The sequence below is a fragment of the Schistocerca serialis genome, chromosome 4, assembly GCF_023864345.2.
Source record: "Schistocerca serialis cubense isolate TAMUIC-IGC-003099 chromosome 4, iqSchSeri2.2, whole genome shotgun sequence".
Classification (NCBI taxonomy): domain Eukaryota; kingdom Metazoa; phylum Arthropoda; class Insecta; order Orthoptera; family Acrididae; genus Schistocerca; species Schistocerca serialis.
In genome coordinates this window covers 710,444,609-710,462,764 of record NC_064641.1, presented here as the reverse complement: position 1 = coordinate 710,462,764, position 18,156 = coordinate 710,444,609, and the positions used below count along the sequence as shown (strand labels likewise).

The following is an 18,156-nucleotide window of genomic DNA, read 5'->3' as shown; positions in this document are numbered from 1 at the left end:
GGTGTACTCAACGACGAACGTGGGTGCACGAATGACAAATCGTCATTTTTTCGGATGAATCCAGGTTCTGTTTACAGCATCATGATGGTCGCATCCGTGTTTGGCGACATCGCGGTGAACGCACATTGGAAGCGTGTATACGTCATCGCCATACTGGCGTATCACCCGGCGTGATGGTATTGGGTGTCATTGGTTAAACGTCTCGGTCACCTCTTGTTCGCATTGACGGCACTTTGAACAGTGGACCTTACATTTCAGATGTGTTACGACCCGTGGCTCTACCCTTCATTCGATCCCTGCGAAACCCTACATTTCAGCAGCATAATGCACGACCGCATGTTGCAGGTCCTCTACGAGCCTTTCTCGATACAGAAAATGTTCGACTGCTGCCCTGACCAGCACATTCTCCAGATCTCTCACCAATTGAAAACGTCTGGTCAATGTTGACCGAGCAACCGGCTCGTCACAATACGCCAGTCACTACTCTCGATGAACTGTAGTATCGTGTCGAGGCCGCATGGGCGTCTGTACATGTACACGACATCCAAGCTCTTTTTGATTCAATGCCCAGGGGTATTAATGCCGTTATTAAGGCCAGAGGTGGTTCTTCTGGGTACTGATTTCTCAGGATCTGTGCACTCAAATTGCGTCAAAATTCAATCACATGTCAGTTCTAGTATAATATATTTGTCCAATGAATGCCCGTTTATCATCTCCATTTCTTCTTGGTGTAGCAAATTTAATGGCCAGTTGTGTATTTAGAAAATTTTGTAATTTGTAGTGTAAGTTTAATAAAAATTAAGCGTTACTGAAAAAATATAAGAGAAACGTCTCTCTCTCTCTCTCTCTCTCTCTCTCTCTCTCTCTCTCTCTCTCTCTCCCTCTCCGAATTTATAGTAGATTAAGATACTGGGAAATAAATTCAATGAAGCGCCAAAGTAACTTTTATTGGCATGCGTATTCAAATACAGAGCTTTGTAAACAGGCAGAATATGGCATTGCGTTCGGCAACGCCTATATATGACAGCTAGTGTCTGGCGCAGTTGTCAGATCGATTTCTGCTGCTACAGTAGCAGGTTATCAAGATTTAAGTGACTTTGAGCGTGGTGTTACAGTCGGCGCAAGGGCGATGAGAGGTAGCGATGAAATGCGAATTTTCCGGTAGGACCATTTCACGAGTGTACTCTGAATATCTGGAATCCGGTAAACACCAAATCTCCGACATTACTGCGGCCGGGAAAAGATCCTACAAGAACGGGAACATCGACGACTGAAGAGAATCGTTCAACGTGACAGATGCACAACAGTTCCGCAAATTGCTGCAAATTTCGATGCCGGGGCATCAACAAGCGTCAGCGTGCGAACCGTTGAACGAAACGTCATCGATATGGGCTTTCGGAGCCGAAGACCCACTCGTGTACACTTGATGACTGCACGACACAAAGCTTTGTTATTAAGCAAAGCTTGCCCAGTATTTCACGGAAAAGAAAAATACTGAATGTTGTACACTTCCGCGACAGGCGGGAGAAACGTCCATACACGACAAACGTAAACAAAAATATGAGACAATAAAATTAATTAGTGCTGATAATAAATGCAAATTAAATGTATTACCTCACTCAACTAATTTCCCTATAACAGAGAAATTCCAGGAATGTCGGCCCTGTAACCTTCGTTTCTGATCATCCCTCATACTTAAATGAGCTATGCAAATCAAAAATATTGCACACAACAAATGTGTATCATTATACTAAATAGTGTAAGGCAGCTAAGTCATAACACCCCTTGTATCTCCCCAACCGTAATAGATACAAAGATGCCGTTTAGGCAGCGAATTGCAGGGACAGGGGCTACTTCAACACATCACATTTCATGTCTGTACTACTTTTTATTACAGAGATAAGAGGCCATCTTTTTTTTTAATGGAACCCTATGTTAAATTTTAGCGTAACATCATGGGCTTAAAAAGACGGTTGTAAATATGCGTATATCATAATATTTAGGCGAATAGTTTTTGAGACACAGATATGTTCTCTTATCGCGTTAGTCCTTCGAAGCGGCGTTCTCTAGTGCGACCTTTCTTTTTGTTTAGAGTACATGGTAAACGTCGCGAGTCCGTCCTTACACAAACACGCCCATTTCCCCGACAATATTCAGTTATTTGACAACTGTGATACCAAAACAGTAGACAACATACAGCATTAAAATACTACAAGATGTTAATACATTTTAAGTAACAGAAATACAAATGTAAATGAGGATGCCCTTATTGGTCACAATTATTTCGCACGTATTTGCTTTTTATTTGAAAATATTTACTATTTATCACAACACGAAGCAAATACACACAAAGATGCAAATAACATACTGTACATGATACAAAACTTAATTGAAGCATGTGCTCAAAGTGCTTCCCCTCTGCCGCAATGCACATTTGTAGTCGCCGTTCGAATGATTTGTGAAAGGCTGCGAGGGTGTCACGTGAGATATCAGAGCACGCTTCGATGATACGTTGCTTCATGTCGTCTGGCGCAGTTGGTACTTGAGCGTACACTTTGTGTTTGATTGCTCCCCACAGAAAAAAAAAATCAAGAGGAGTCAAATCAGGATACCGGGCTGGCCACTTCACTTCAGCACGTCGTGCTATCCAACAATACGGGAACTTTTCATTTAACAACTCTGTAGCCACACAGGAAGAGTGAGCAGGACAGCCGTCATGTAGGAACCACATGCACTGTCGTATAGTTAGTTGTACCTCTTCCAGCAAAATGGGCAGAACGTTTCGCAGGAACTGTGCATAGTTATTGCCATTTAGTATACCCAGAATGACGTACGGCCCCACAATGTCATTTCCGACGATGCCGCACCACACGTTAACACTCCACGGTTGCTGATGTACCTGTTGAAGCCAGTGAGGGTTCTCTGCTGACCAGTAATGCATATGCAAATTCACATTACCGTGGTTGGTGAAAGTCGCGTCATCAGTAAAAAGCACCCGTTGAAAAAGTGTTGGATCATCTTGTAGGCGCTGCAGAGCAAACCGGCAAAATTCCTGACGCTGTTCGAAAACCACACGGGAGAATGCTTGATGTAATGAGAAGTGAAACGGGTGAAATCTATGCCGGTGCAATATGCGTAGAACACTTCTCTGGCTTATATCACATTCTGAGGCGATACGTCGCGACGAAACAGTAGGGTCGTTATGCGCCAACGTTAGAACGCCCTCTTCATGTAACTCGCCAGTTGCAGTTTTCTGCATTGTCCTCTGTTCCATGATCCCGATTCAAGTAGTTTCTTGCAAATACGTGCAAGAAGCTGACGTGCAGGACGGTCACAATCAGGATACAGCTCTCCACATCGATTTATTGCTCTAACAGCATTTTTTCTGCTTTCACCATACACTAGAAGCATATATAACTTTTCTTCGTTGGTGTACATGTCTGCTCCATGAAACTGTGACGGAAATGCGATGTCTCATTACCCCAGCAGTACATTTACACCCTTCTCTCCAGCTACCTCGTGCGTCACCTTGCGGCGTGATCGAGAAGCAGGAAAACAACGCCTTCCCTGTTAAGTTCCTCAGTGGTCAACAGGCAAGATCGGATTTGACAACGCCGCTTCGAAGGACGAATGCTATACAGGAACATACGCGTCTCAAAAACTGTTCGCCTAAATATTATGATATACACATATTTGAAACCATATTTTTAAGCCCATCATATTATGCCAAAATTTAACATAGGGTTCCATTAAAAAAAAAACAAAGATGGCCTCATATCTCTGTAATTAAAAATAGCACAAAATATGAAATGTGATGTATTCAAGTAGCCCCTGTCCCTGCAATTCACTGTCCAAATGGCATCTTTGTATCTATTACGGTTGGGGAGATACAGGGGGATGTTATTACTTAGCTGCCTCACACTGTATATAAAACTGTATAAAAATTCTAAAAAACTGAAACTAAAACAAAACCTATGTCTTATTGTTTATGGTAGCTATTGTATTTTAATATGCTGTACAATATATGAGTTTCTATTTCGTCTTCATATATTGTTGAAGTCCACAATTATTAATTCGAAATAAATGAGAAAGGGTTTTAATTAAATGTTGAGAGCATATTTCTTTCCAGTAATGTCGCTTTTAATGTAATTTTTCTTTACATTGCCTATGATCAAGAAAACAAATTGAATATATCATTGAAAGCAAGTTAGTAGCTACGTAATATTCTCTTTAGAAGATAGCTGAATTTTGCAGGCTGCTTCACATGTGCTCGACCTTCCGCAGTTTTTCATCGTCTCTCATTTGCTGAAACAGCGTTGACAAGATGCTACAGTCAGTAGGATTACCACCAACATTCTCAAAGCTGTTTCGATGATTGGATAAGCATCTCGTATCTGCATGTGCATACATACTCTGCAAGCCACCGCATGATGCGTCATGGGGGGGGATACCTTGTACCACTGCTAGTCTCTTCTTTTCTGTTTCATTAACAAATAAAGTGAGGAAAAAAACGACTGTATATATGCCTCCGTAAGAGCCCTAATTTGTCTTATCTTCGTGGTCCTTATGCGAAATGTATATTGGCGGCAGCAGAATCTTTCTGCAGTAAGCTTCACATGCCGGTTCTCTAAATTTTCTCAATTAGTGTTCCGCGAAAAGAACATCTTTCATCCAGGGATTCTCATTTGAGTACACAAATCGTTTCCGCAATACTTCGGTATTGCTCTAACATATCAGTATCCACTGAATTCCTTGGATGTCTTTCTGTAATTCGACCTGGCAAGGATCCCAAGCACTCGAGTAGTACTCAAGAATTTGTGACTCTAGTGTTCTCGTAACCGTACTGTGGAAATGCTGTGCTCCAAAAGAAAAAAAAGAAAAGCTTCAAAATACCCAAATAGGAAGCTGTATCAGTGCTCTACTGTAATCTGAAACCCGCTATTTCGTTAACAACCAGCTCAGCTGTATCGATATTTCTGCTGTATTTGGGACAAATATCAACATAGTATACAGAGGTCTTATTTAAGGCGTTTCGAACAGTAAATTAAAGTGAGATGAAATGTTCTTGTGTATGTGAGAACTGCTTCCTAATTCACCTACTATTCTTTCAAGCACTTAGAATCACTCTAGCTTAAGCGCTTTCATTCCAGTCCTCAGTTGTCAGAAATCGTCAAAAATCTGAATCCTTTGGGCGAAAACTATATTTGCTTCGACACCCACTCGCCATCCTTCGATATCTTACCCTACCGTAGTGAAGTAGCAGAAAAACCTCCACTGTTGGACGTGAGATAAATGTGAAGGCGCCGAGCACACTGTTGACACATACACCATGTTCTCCCTGTTCGGTAGCAGTTATTTCTTTATGATGCTACTTAGGCGAAGTGACGACAGCGTTCGTTTACAGTCGTGGGCTACGGGGAAAAGCTTCTTCTCGCAGGCACAAGATAGGAACGTGCGGGGTGTGAGAATTCGCATGCGTCTTTCGGTTACTTCTTAAATCGACTCCTTTCTTTTTCTTCCGGCACTTCTTCCGCCCCTCTCCGCCTGCGCCCCTGCCTGGAGCCTATCTCGCCATGGCCTCGGCACGGCCATGCAGTCACACCCAACTCCCACACACTTGACTGTCCTGTAGCTGCAGTGTGTCCCTCTGCTAAACTGAGACTACTTGCACTGTTTCCTGAAACACGCTCCGTACAAATCCCCTCTTCTACCTAAAGTTTACACCCAAGAGAAGATATTATAAAGCATTCTGAGTACAATATTTTAAAGGAATAGAACATACTAAGGCGGTCTGAAAATTTCTCGACCTCGACCTCGTCCAGAGATCGTAGCCCTACTCGCTTGATTTCCCCCCCCCCCCCCCCCCCCACCTCACATGGGTACACGCGTTAGTAGACGCCGTGAAAAACTGAAAGTTATTCTAGGCAGCAATTGAATTTAAGCAGTCATTTGAAGCCGTTGTGGTGCACGTGGTATTGAAAATGGAAAAAAATCGCGTATCTTGCACTGATTAAAGTCTTGGTAGAAGGAGGTTTAACACAGTCCGAAACCCATTTGCGTAAATGTGTATGACGGCTCTTCACCTGCAATTTCCACTGTGAAGAAATGCTCGGCTGAGTTTAAACGCCGGCCGTTGTGGTCGAGCGGTTCTAGGCGCTTCAGCCCGGAACCACTCGACTGCAACGGTCGCAGTTTCGAATCCTGCCTTTGGAATGGATGTGTGTGATGTCCTTAGGTTAGTTAGGTTTAAGTAGTTCTAGGTTCTAGGGGACATAGCCTCAGGTGTTAAGTCCCATCGTGCTCAGAGCCAATTTGAGCTTAAACGTGCCCATGAAGGTGAAGGTGTCCTAGACGGTCCACGCGAAGGATGTCCGAAATGTGCGAGCACATCGGAAATCATCGACGAAGTGCATGATACGGTTTTGGAAGATCGGAGTATAAAGCTGCGTGAAATTGCTAATGCTCTAGAGATCTCAAAGAAACTTGTTGGTCACATCTTGCACCAGGAACTGAGCATAAGAAAACTTTGCGCAAGAAGGGTGCCGCGTATGCTCACAACAGATAACAAACGCATTCACATGAGACATACCGAAAAGTACTTTGTGCGTATTAAGAAAACCAGAAGTGACTTTTGGGTCGATGAAACATGGATTCATCGCTACACACCCGAATCCAAACAGCAGTGTATGCAGTGGATAGAAGCCAACTCTTCAGCTCCAAAGAAGGCACGGACGTTGCCATCAGCAAGAAAGATCATGGCGTCGATGTTTTGGGATGCGAAAGGACTTTTGCTGACTATCTTAAAAAAGTGAAATGATAACAGGAGAATACTACTCTAAACTTCTAACGAAATTGGACGCAAGCATTCGTGAAAACAGACACGGCTTCAAGAAGAATCGTCTTCCATCAGGACTATACACCTTCCCACAAAAGTGTCTTCGTAGGGCTAACTAAGGGATAAAGTACCGGAAGATTCACCCTATTACGCGGATTTGGCCCCCTCTGATTTCCCCTTGTTCTCAAAACTAAAGAAGTTCCTCGCTGGTCAGCGCTTTTCGTCCAATCAAGAAGCTACTGCGGCAGTAGATTGCTACTTCGCAGCACTGCTAGGGGAACATTGCAGAGACAGGATAATGGCGTTGGAACATCGCTGGATGAAATATATTGATACCAGAGCAGATTGTATCGAAAAATAAAATTTCTTTGAAACCTTAAATTGTTGTTTTCACTGCCAGGCCGAGAAATTTACCTTCGTACTGAACGACAGACACAGCTTACTTTGCGCAACTAAACAATAGTGGGTATAAATGAACATTTGAGTGAATTCCATGATCGTACTGACTCGTGATAAGCTCACAGCCTAGTTCATCAGTGCGTAAGCACCCTGCCTTGTAGACAAGTTGCGGGCATTTATTTCGCACAATCTGTTAATCTAACGTTTCGCATTTAGAAATCTGAAGAACAAAAGACACACAGGCGTCACGTCGTATAAGAAGTGACTTACCGAAGCTCTCTGCACATTCAACTGATTTCGTATCTTCCTCCGGCCTGGCAGACGCGCAAAGAAATAACCCAAGCGTACTACTGAGTGCGGTTTTGAAAAACGTGTGGGCTGATTATAGTAGCAGCACAGTAAGACTGATATCTCTCCTGAGGACAGAAAACCTGTAAGATTACAAGAGATACTTCGAGTAGAGATTGCAAAGTGCACACTTTGACGTAAATATAAAACGATCTTTAAACAGTTACAAGGGATTACTAATAAATTGTGTAATCTTTGATTCAACAAATACAATTCCATCTGGCAAATATCATCATAGCAGCAATGGTTACGAAAGTTAAAAAATCAGTCAAGAAGGATACCAGAGTGTTTCTGGTAGAAAGACCAAATAAGCAGTTTTTAGCGTCTCATTTGGACAGTGAAATGACATCATTTAGTTCTAGTATGATGGACATAAAGGAATTATGGACAAAGTTTAAACAGACTTTAAGTCGTGCTCTGAATAAGTATGTGACTAGTAAGTGGATTAAGGACGGAAAAGACACACCGTGGTTTAGCAGTGAAATTCGGAAAAGTCTGAGGAAACAAAGGCTGTTGCTCTCTCAGTTCGAAAAAGAACGCGCAAATGACGATAGGTAAAAGTTAGTAGAGATCCGTGCGTCTGTGAAAATATCTATGCGTGAAGCATCGTACCACCAACACAGTAATACCTTAGCAGATCTCACCAAGAACGCGAGAAAATTCTGGTCCTACGTAAAATCCCTAACTGGGTCTAAGGCTTCGATCCAGTCACTCTTTGACCTGTGTGATGTGGCAGTGAAAGACGAAAAAACGAAAGACGAAGTTTCAAATTTCGCATTTAAGAAATCGCCCACACAGGAGAATCGTACAAACATACCTTCGTTGGACTGTAGAACAGACTTCCGTATGAACGACATGGTAACTAGCATCCATGGCGTAGAGAAATAACTGAAAGAGTTCAAAACAAATAAGTCGCCAAAGTCGCCAACCCGGATGGAATCCCTGTTCGGTTTTACAAAGAGTACTCTCCCTCATTGGCCTCTTACCCAGCTCGCATTTATCGTGAATCTCTCTCCCACCGCAAAGTCCCAAGTGACTGGAAAAAGTACAAGTGACTTTTGTATATAAGAATGGTAAAAGAACATAACTGCAAAACTAGAGACCAGTATCCTTAACATCGCTTTGCTGCAGAATTGTAGAACATATTCTGAGTTCGAATATAACAAATTTGCTTGAGGCCGCAAAGCTTATGACCACTGCTCACGTGAAACTCAGTTAGTCCTTTTCTCACATAGTATACTGCAAACTATGGATGAAAGGCAACAGGCAGATTCTATATTTCTAAGATTTCCGGAAAGCATTTGACACGGTGCCCAATTGCAGGCTGTTAACTAAGGTACGAGTATGTGGAATAGATTCTCAGATGTGTGACTGGCTCGAAGATTTCGTAAGTTATCCATATACTTAAATGATTTGGCGGACAGGGTGGGCAGCAATCTGTAATGTACGGGAAAGTGTCGAAGATTAGTGACTGTGTGAGGATACAAGATGATTTAGACATATTTTCTAGTTTTTTGATGAATAGCAGTGGCTATAAATGCAGAAAAATGTTACGTAATGGAGATGAGTTGGTAAAACAAACTCGTAATGTTTGGATACAGCATTAGTATGACCTGCTTTTCAGTCACGTCGTTTAAATATGTGGGAGTAGAGAGGCAAAGTGACATGAATGGAAACGAGTATGTGAGGGTCGTGGTAGGGAAGGCGAATGTTCGACTTCGGTTTATTGGTAGAATTTAGGGGAGTGTGGTTCATCCGTGAAGGAGACCGCATATAGGGCGTTAAGGTTCGAAAACACGCAAGTGTTACGGTGAAAATTGGGAAGTCAGATGGGGATCCCTGGAGGAAAGGCGACGTTCTTTTTGAGGAACACTGTTGAGAAAAATCAGAGATCCGGCATTTTCAACTGACTGCAGAACGCTCCTTCTGCCGCCAACATACATTTCGCCCAAGGGACACGATTATAAGACACGAAAAATTAGAGCTCATACCGGGGTCATATATACAGTGGTTTTTCCCCTTGTCTCGTCTGCGAGTGAAACAGAAAAGGGAACGAGTAGTAGTGGTATAGGCTGCCCTCCGCCACGCACCTACGGTGGGTTGCGGAGTGTGTATGTTTGTAGATGTAGAACTTAACCACAATGAAGCATTTTCAAGAAGGGACGTCGAACAGATGTGCAGAACTATAGACCTGTATCTCTAACGTCGATCAGTTGTAGAATTTTGGAACACGTGTATGTTAGAGTATAATGACTTTTCAGGAAACTAGAAATCTACTCTGTAGGAATCAGCATGGGTTTCGAAAAAGACGATATTGTGAAGCCCCATTCGCGCTATTCATCCACGAACTTAGAGGGCCATAGACACGGGTTCACAGGTAGATTCCATGTTTCTTGACTTCCGCAAGGCGTTCGATACAGTTCCCCACAGTCGTTTAATGAACAAAGTAAGAGCATATGGACTATCAGACCAATTGTGTGATTGGATTGAAGAGTTCCTAGATAACAGGACGCAGCATGTCATTCTAAATGGAGAGATGTCTTCCGAAGTAAGAGTGATCTCAGGTGTGCCGCAGGGGAGTGTCGTAGGACCGTTGCTATTCACAATATACGTAAATGACCTTGTCTATGTCATCGGAAGTTCACTGAGGCTTTTTGCGGATGATGCTGTGGTACATCGAGAGGTTGTAACAATGGAAAATTGTACTGAAATGAAATGCAGGAGGATATGCAGCGAATTGACGCATGGTGCAGGGGATGGCAATTGAATCTCAATGTAGACAAGTGTAATGTGCTGCGAATACATAGAAAGATAGATCCCTTATCATTGAGCTACAAAATAGCAGGTCAGCAACTGGAAGCAGTTAATTCCATAAATTATCTGGGAGTGCGCATTAGGAGTGATTTAAAATGGAATGATCATATAAAGTTGATCGTCGGTGAAGCAGATGCCAGACAGATTCATTGGAAGAATCCTAAGGAAATGCAATCCGAAAACAAAGGAAGTAGGTTGCAACACGCTTGTTCGTCCACTGCTTGAATACTGCTCAACAGTGTGGGATCCGTACCAGATAGGGTTGATAGAAGAGGTAGAGAAGATCCAACGGAGAGCAGCGCGCTTCGTTACAGGATCATTTAGTAATAGCGAAAGCGTTATGGAGATGATAGATAAACTCCAGTGGAAGACTCTGCAGGAGAGACGCTCAGTATCTCGGTACGGGCTTTTGTTGAAGTTTCGAGAACATACCTTCACCCTGGAGTCAAGCAGTATATTGCTCCCTCCTACGTATATCTCGCGAAGAGACCATGAGGATAAAATCAGAGAGATTAGAGTCCACACAGAGGCATACTGACAATCCTTCTTTCCACGAACAATACGAGACTGGAATAGAAGGGAAAACCGATAGAGGTACTCAAGGTACCCTCCGGCACAAACCGTCAGGTGGCTTGCGGAGTATGGATGTAGATGTAGAATCGTCCGTACAGGGAACATGTGGTGTAATAGACCATCACAAAAGAATAACTCAAACAACAAGGATTTCATATGCATTGGAAAGTGCTGAGCACTGCTTACCAGACAAGAGTGTGATGAATTCATCAGCCTTACTATTCGGATGGAGTAACGCAAACCCGATTCTGTGCCATATCTCGGAAATTGATCACCACACTGAACAATTAACTTTAAATTTGAACTTAATACCCACGCTAAAAGATGTGTACATGCTACAGATACTATTATGCCAAAGCACGTGAGGCGAGCCCGGATCTTGCCAAACATTTGTAACACGAGATCTCAGAACGATCCGCACGAAGTGACTTCAATTCTACTTAGAACATTATTCGACGGTGCCAGCGCCTTCATTGCGAAACACGCTGGCCGGAACCGCAAGACAAACTAGTACTTGCTTTGTCCTTTTAAACTATACTTCCAAGAGGAATACACGGCGAGCTCATCTGTCATTGGCTAGCGTTACCACTCGCCACAATGTTCAATACGACGTATTCCTTCGGATTTAGTCGGCGATTGTGACTTTTTTAGTCATCAGTCTTCTCACTGGTTTGATGCGGCCCGCCACTAATTCCGCTCCTGTGCCAACCTCTTCATCTTAGAGTAGCACTTGCAACCTGCGTCCTCAGTTGTCTGCTGGATGTATTCCAGTCTCTACAGAGGTATCTTCCTCTACAGTTTTTGCCCACTAAAGCTCCCTCTGGTACCATGGAAGTCATTCCCTGATGTCTTAATACACTCCTGGAAATGGAAAAAAGAACACATTGACACCGGTGTGTCAGACCCACCATACTTGCTCCGGACACTGCGAGAGGGCTGTACAAGCAATGATCACACGCACGGCACAGCGGACACACCAGGAACCGCGGTGTTGGCCGTCGAATGGCGCTAGCTGCGCACATTTGTGCACCGCCGCCGTCAGTGTCAGCCAGTTTGCCGTGGCATACGGAGCTCCATCGCAGTCTTTAACACTGGTAGCATGCCGCGACAGCGTGGACGTGAACCGTATGTGCAGTTGACGGACTTTGAGCGAGGGCGTATAGTGGGCATGCGGGAGGCCGGGTGGACGTACCGCCGAATTGCTCAACACGTGGGGCGTGAGGTCTCCACAGTACATCGATGTCGCCAGTGGTCGGCGGAAGGTGCACGTGCCCGTCAACCTGGGACCGGACCGCAGCGACGCACGGATGCACGCCAAGACCGTAGGATCCTACGCAGTGCCGTAGGGGACAGCACCGCCACTTCCCAGCAAATTAGGGACACTGTTGCTTCTGGGGTATCGGCGAGGATCATTCGCAACCGTCTCCATGAAGCTGGGCTACGGTCCCGCACACCGTTAGGCCGTCTTCCGCTCACGCCCCAACATCGTGCAGCCCACCTCCAGTGGTGTCGCGACAGGCGTGAATGGAGGGACGAATGGAGACGTGTCGTCTTCAGCGATGAGAGTCGCTTCTGCCTTGGTGCCAATGATGGTCGTATGCGTGTTTGGCGCCGTGCAGGTGAGCGCCACAATCAGGACTGCATACGACCGAGGCACACAGGGCCAACACCCGGCATCATGGTGTGGGGAGCGATCTCCTACACTGGCCGTACACCACTGGTGATCGTCGAGGGGACACTGAATAGTGCACGGTACATCCAAACCGTCATCGAACCCATCGTTCTACCATTCCTAGACCGGCACGGGAACTTGCTGTTCCAACAGGACAATGCACGTCCGCATGTATCCCGTGCCACCCAACGTGCTCTAGAAGGTTTAAGTCAACTACCCTGGCCAGCAAGATCTCCGGATCTGTCCCCCATTGAGCATGTTTGGGACTGGATGAAGCGTCGTATCACACGGTCTGCACGTCCAGCACGAACGCTGGTCCAACTGAGGCGCCAGGTGGAAATGGCATGGCAAGCCGTTCCACAGGACTACATCCAGCATCTCTACGATCGTCTCCATGGGAGAATAGCAGCCTGCATTGCTGCGAAAGGTGGATATACACTGTACTAGTGCCGACATTGTGCATGCTCTGTTGCCTGTGTCTATGTGCCTGTGGTTCTGTCAGTGTGATCATGCGATGTATCTGACCCCAGGAATGTGTCAATAAAGTTTCCCCTTCCTGGGACAATGAATTCACGGTGTTCTTATTTCAGTTTCCAGGAGTGTAGATTTTCTATCATCCTGTCCCTTCTCCTTGTCAGTATTTTCATCATGTTCCTTTCCTCTCCGATTCTGCGCAGAAACTAATCATTCCTTACCTTATCAGTCCACCTAATTTTCAACAGTCGTCTGTGACACCACGTCTCAGATGCTTCGATTCAAAAAATGGCTCTGAGCACTATGGGACTCAACTGCTGTGGTCATTAGTCCCCTAGAACTTAGAACTAGTTAAACCTAACTAACCTAAGGACATCACAAACATCCATGCCCGAGGCAGGATTCGAACCTGCGACCGTAGCGGTCTTGCGGTTCCAGACTGCAGCGCCTTTAACCGCACGGCCACTTCGGCCGGCATGCTTCGATTCTCTTCTGTTGCGGTTTTCCCACAATCTATGTTTCACTACCATACAGTTCTGTACTCCAAACGTACGTTCTCAGTAATTTCTTCCTCAAATTAAGGCCTATTTTGATAGTAGTTGACTTCTCTTGGCCAGGACTGCCCGTTTTGCCAGTGCTAGTCTGCTTTTGATGTCTTCCTTGCTCCGTCCATCATTGGTTATTTTGCTTCCTAGGTAGCAGAATTCCTTAACTTCATTTACTTCTTGACCGTCAATCCTGATACGTTTCTCGATATTTCCATTTCTGCAACTTCTCATTACTTTCGTTTTTCTTCTATTTACTCTCAGTCCATATTCTGTATCCATTAGACTGTTCATTCCATTTAGGAGAGCATGTAATTCCTCCATACTTTCACCCAGGATAGCAATGTCATCAGCGAATCATATCATTGATACCCATTCACCTTGGATTTTAATTCAGCTCCTGAACTTTTCTTTTATTTCCGTCATTGCTTCTTCGATGTACAGATTGAAGAGCAGGGGTGAAAGACTACATCCCTGTCTTACACCCTTTTTAATCCGAGCACTTCGTTCTTGGTCATGCACTCTTATTATTTCCACTTGGCTCTTGTACATATTGTATATTACCCATGACTATTTGATTTTCATCTCCCTTTACCTACCGTATTACCCTTTCAATGTCCTCATATCCTTTCTATCTCTCTCTCTTCATGTTCAGCTTGCGACGTCAGCATGTATACCTGAACTATCGCTGTCGGTGTTGGTTTACTGTCGATCCTGGTAAGAACAACCGTATCACTGAACTGTTCACAGTAACACAGTCTCTGCCCTACCATCCTATTCACAACGAATCCTGCTCCCGCTGTCTCATTTTCTGCTGCTGTTGACATTACCCTATTCTCATCTGACCAGAAATCCTGGTCTTCTTTACATTTCACTTGACTGTCCCGTACTACAGGGTGTTACAAAAAGGTACGGCCAAACTTTCAGGAAACATTCCTCACACACAAATAAAGAAAAGATGTTATATGGACATGTGTCCGTAAACGCTTAATTTCCATGTTAGAGCTCATTTTATTACTTCTCTTCAAATCACATTAATCATGGAATGGAAACACACAGCAACATAACGTACCAGCGTGACTTCAAACACTTTGTTACAGGAAATGTTCAAAATGTCCTCCGTTAGCGAGGATACATGCATCCACCCTCCGTCGCGTGGAATCCCTGATGCGCTGATGCAGCCCTGGAGAATGGCGTATTGTATCACAGCCGTCCACAATACTAGCACGAAGAGTCTCTACATTTGGTACCGGGGTTGCGTAGACAAGAGCTTTCAAATGCCCCCTTAAATGAAAGTCAAGAGGGTTGAGGTCAGGAAGGCGTGGAGGCCATGGAATTGGTCCACCTCTACCAATCCATCGGTCACCGAATCTGTTGTTGAGAAGCGTACGAACACTTGGACTGAAATGTGCAGGAGCTCCATCGTGCATGAACCACATGTTGTGTCGTACTTGTAAAGGCACATTTTCTAGCAGCACAGGTAGAGTATCCCGTATGAAATCATGGCGGTGAATCGAGGAAGTACAATACATACTGACAAAACTAAAATGAGCTCTAACATGGAAATTAAGAGTTTCCGGACACATGTCCACATTACATCTTTTCTTTGTTTGTGTGTGAGGAATGTTTCCTGAAAGTTTGGCCGTACCTTTTTGTTACACCCTGTACATCTAGATTGAGCCTTTGCATCTCCCTTTTCAGGTTTTATAGCTTCCCTATCACATTCAGGCTACTGACATTTCACGCCCCGATTCGTAGAGCATTATCCTTTCGTTGGTTATTCAGTCCTCCTCTCATGGTCACTTCCACCTCGGCAGTCCCCTCCCGGAGATCCGAATGGGTGCTATTCAGGAAACTTTCTCCAATGGAGATATCATCGTGACACTTTTTAAATTACTGGCCACATGTCCTGTGGATATATGTGTCCTTAACACAATGGTGTCCATTGCCTACTGCATCCTAATGCCATTGATCATTGCTGATTCTTCCGCCTTTACGGGCAGTTTCCCACCCCAAGGACAAGTGTGTGCCCTGAACCTCTGTCCACTCCTCCGCCCTCTTTGACAAGGTCGCTGGCAGAACGAGGGTGACTTCTTACGCCGGAAGTCTTTAGTCGCCAATGCTGATTATTAGTCAAAATTTAAGCAGTGGCGGGTTTTGAACCCGGGACCGATGTTTTGATTACTAATCAAAGACGCTACCCCCTAGACCACGGATGTTAGAAAGAAAAATAAGTTCTGAAGGTTGATAGTGGCAGGCAAGTTTCAAGAGGTACATCATGGAAGGTAAGGTTCAAGTACGGGGAACAGACATTATCATCAAAGTGGCTGTCGTAAAAGTTTAGATCCCCGATTCCATCTGCACTTTCCACGGAAAGAGGAATCCCAAAAAGTTAAGCTTAGCTTATAAGAAGAAATGAAATCCTGCGACCCACAGATTTTGACGAGCTTCGGCGTGCTAGCCGGGAGTGGCAGCGGGCTATTAACTCAAAAGTAACTTGTGTACTTCTGAGAAAGGATCTGAATCACTACGTTCCAATTTGGAAGAAAAAATCAAACGAAAGATCATGACGAAAGATACGTTTTGGACCTTGTGAATTCGTCAGAATGCTCTAAAATAAGGAAATTTTTGCTTACGCTTATATCAGGCCCGCATCCTAATAGTTGGAAAGAAACCTAAGAATCAATGATTTTCATCCGTTCGAGGTACAGGCTATTTGAGGAGATAGACTGTTCCTAGTTGCAGTGTTATTTAAAATACAGCAACTTTTACTGCAACAACAAAGAAAATTATCGGTGTACAGGCCTACGAAATGCACATATGTTTGATTTCTGCTGCAGATTATTTTTTCGTGTTTATTCCTTTTTTTCCTCGCTGAATGTCATTTTTTAGGGAAAGTGAAATCTAGAAAGCAACCAATGGGATTACACAGTTATTGCTAATATACACTGCTGGCCACCGTAAATGCAACACCTAGAAAGACAAGAGGTAGCAAAACAAAATTTATTTTGTAGATAACATGTAGACCAAGTATCAAATGATTACGTTTACAGTCGTCTGTGACATGTGGTTCCTGCCAGAATCAGTAGCCAGAGTAGCCGCCATTGTTGGAGATCACCGCTGCCACACGTCTCGGCATTGAGTCAAAGAGACGTTGGATGTGTTCCTGGGGTACAGCAGCCCAAGCAGCTACACACGTTGCCAAAGATCATCTGGTGTGGCAGCTGGGGATGTAATCTGGGTCACTCGTTGAGCAACCATGGACCACATGTTTTCTATCGGCGAAAGATCCGGAGAGCGAGCCGGCCAGGGAAGCACTTCAATCTGGTTATTGACGAAGAACCTTTGGACAATGCGTGCCACATGTGGTCGCGCATTATCCTGTTGAAATATGGCTGTGGCCGAGCCCTGAAGGTAAGGAAGGACAACTGGCTCCAGCACCTCGGATATGTAGCGCCGGCTATTTAAAGTACCGGCAATGCGTACTAGAGGCGTGCGAGAGTAATATCCAATACCGCCCCATACCATAATACCCGGTGCAAGACCAGTGTGGCGGTGCATAATGCAGCTGTCCAGCATCCTCTCTCCACGGTGTCTCTACACTCGAATCCGACCATCGTGGTGCTGCAGACAGAAGCGTGCCTCGTCAGTAAAGACAACGTCATTCCATTCTGCCGTCCACATCCGTCTGTCATCACACCATTGGCGACGGAGACGTCTGTGGTTCTGCGTCAATGGTAGACGAAGCAATGGACGTCGTGCGGACAGACCACTCTGCTGTAAACGGCGTCGAATGGTACGCGCAGACACTGGATGATGCGTTACAGACGCAATGTGCTGTGCTATGGTTCGGGATGTCACTGAGCGATCCGTCACTGCCATGCGCACAATTTGCCTATCAGCACGTGCAGTGGTGCACCGAGGTGAATGCGATCGACCACGTCGGTCCGTCGTACCCTCCTGCATCCAACGGTCACATATCCGCATTACAGTTGTTTGGTTTCGTCCAACACGACTAGCGATTTCTCTGTATGATAATCCACAATCTCGGTAAGCCACTATCCTTCCTCTGTCGAACTCGGATACTTGATCAAACGATGTTCGCTGTTGTCTACGAGGCATAACTGATCGTCTTGTGAAACAACCACAAGGTAAACACACGTGCCGAACGTACACTCGTCGAAATCGCCAAGCCTTCAATGGCGCTATGAGGTGGCGCCACAGGCGCGCGTGATGTGCGTCTGCGCTGAAATTCTAATCAGTTGCATATCTCATCGCTGCAAACCCATGGTGTAAATTTCACTTGATTCGGATGCTTCCTTCAGGGTGCTGCATTTACGGTGGCCAGCAGTGTATTTCTTTCCTATTTCTCGATGATTCACCTATTTTCCACATTTACGTTAATACTTAAGTTATTGCAATTTATGTGTCATTAAATGAACATCTATAACTGCATATCACGTTTGTTTGCCTTTTCATCGTTCCATTCTGTAAGG

General features: G+C 44.6%; 1 protein-coding gene across 1 annotated transcript in view; it reads left to right on the top strand.

Annotated features, from left to right (window-relative positions):
• Nucleotides 1-18,156, top strand: part of LOC126474865 (rap guanine nucleotide exchange factor 4) — a 429,508-nt gene that overhangs the window by 259,029 nt on the left and 152,323 nt on the right. The gene's annotated exons all lie outside the window — the stretch shown is intronic.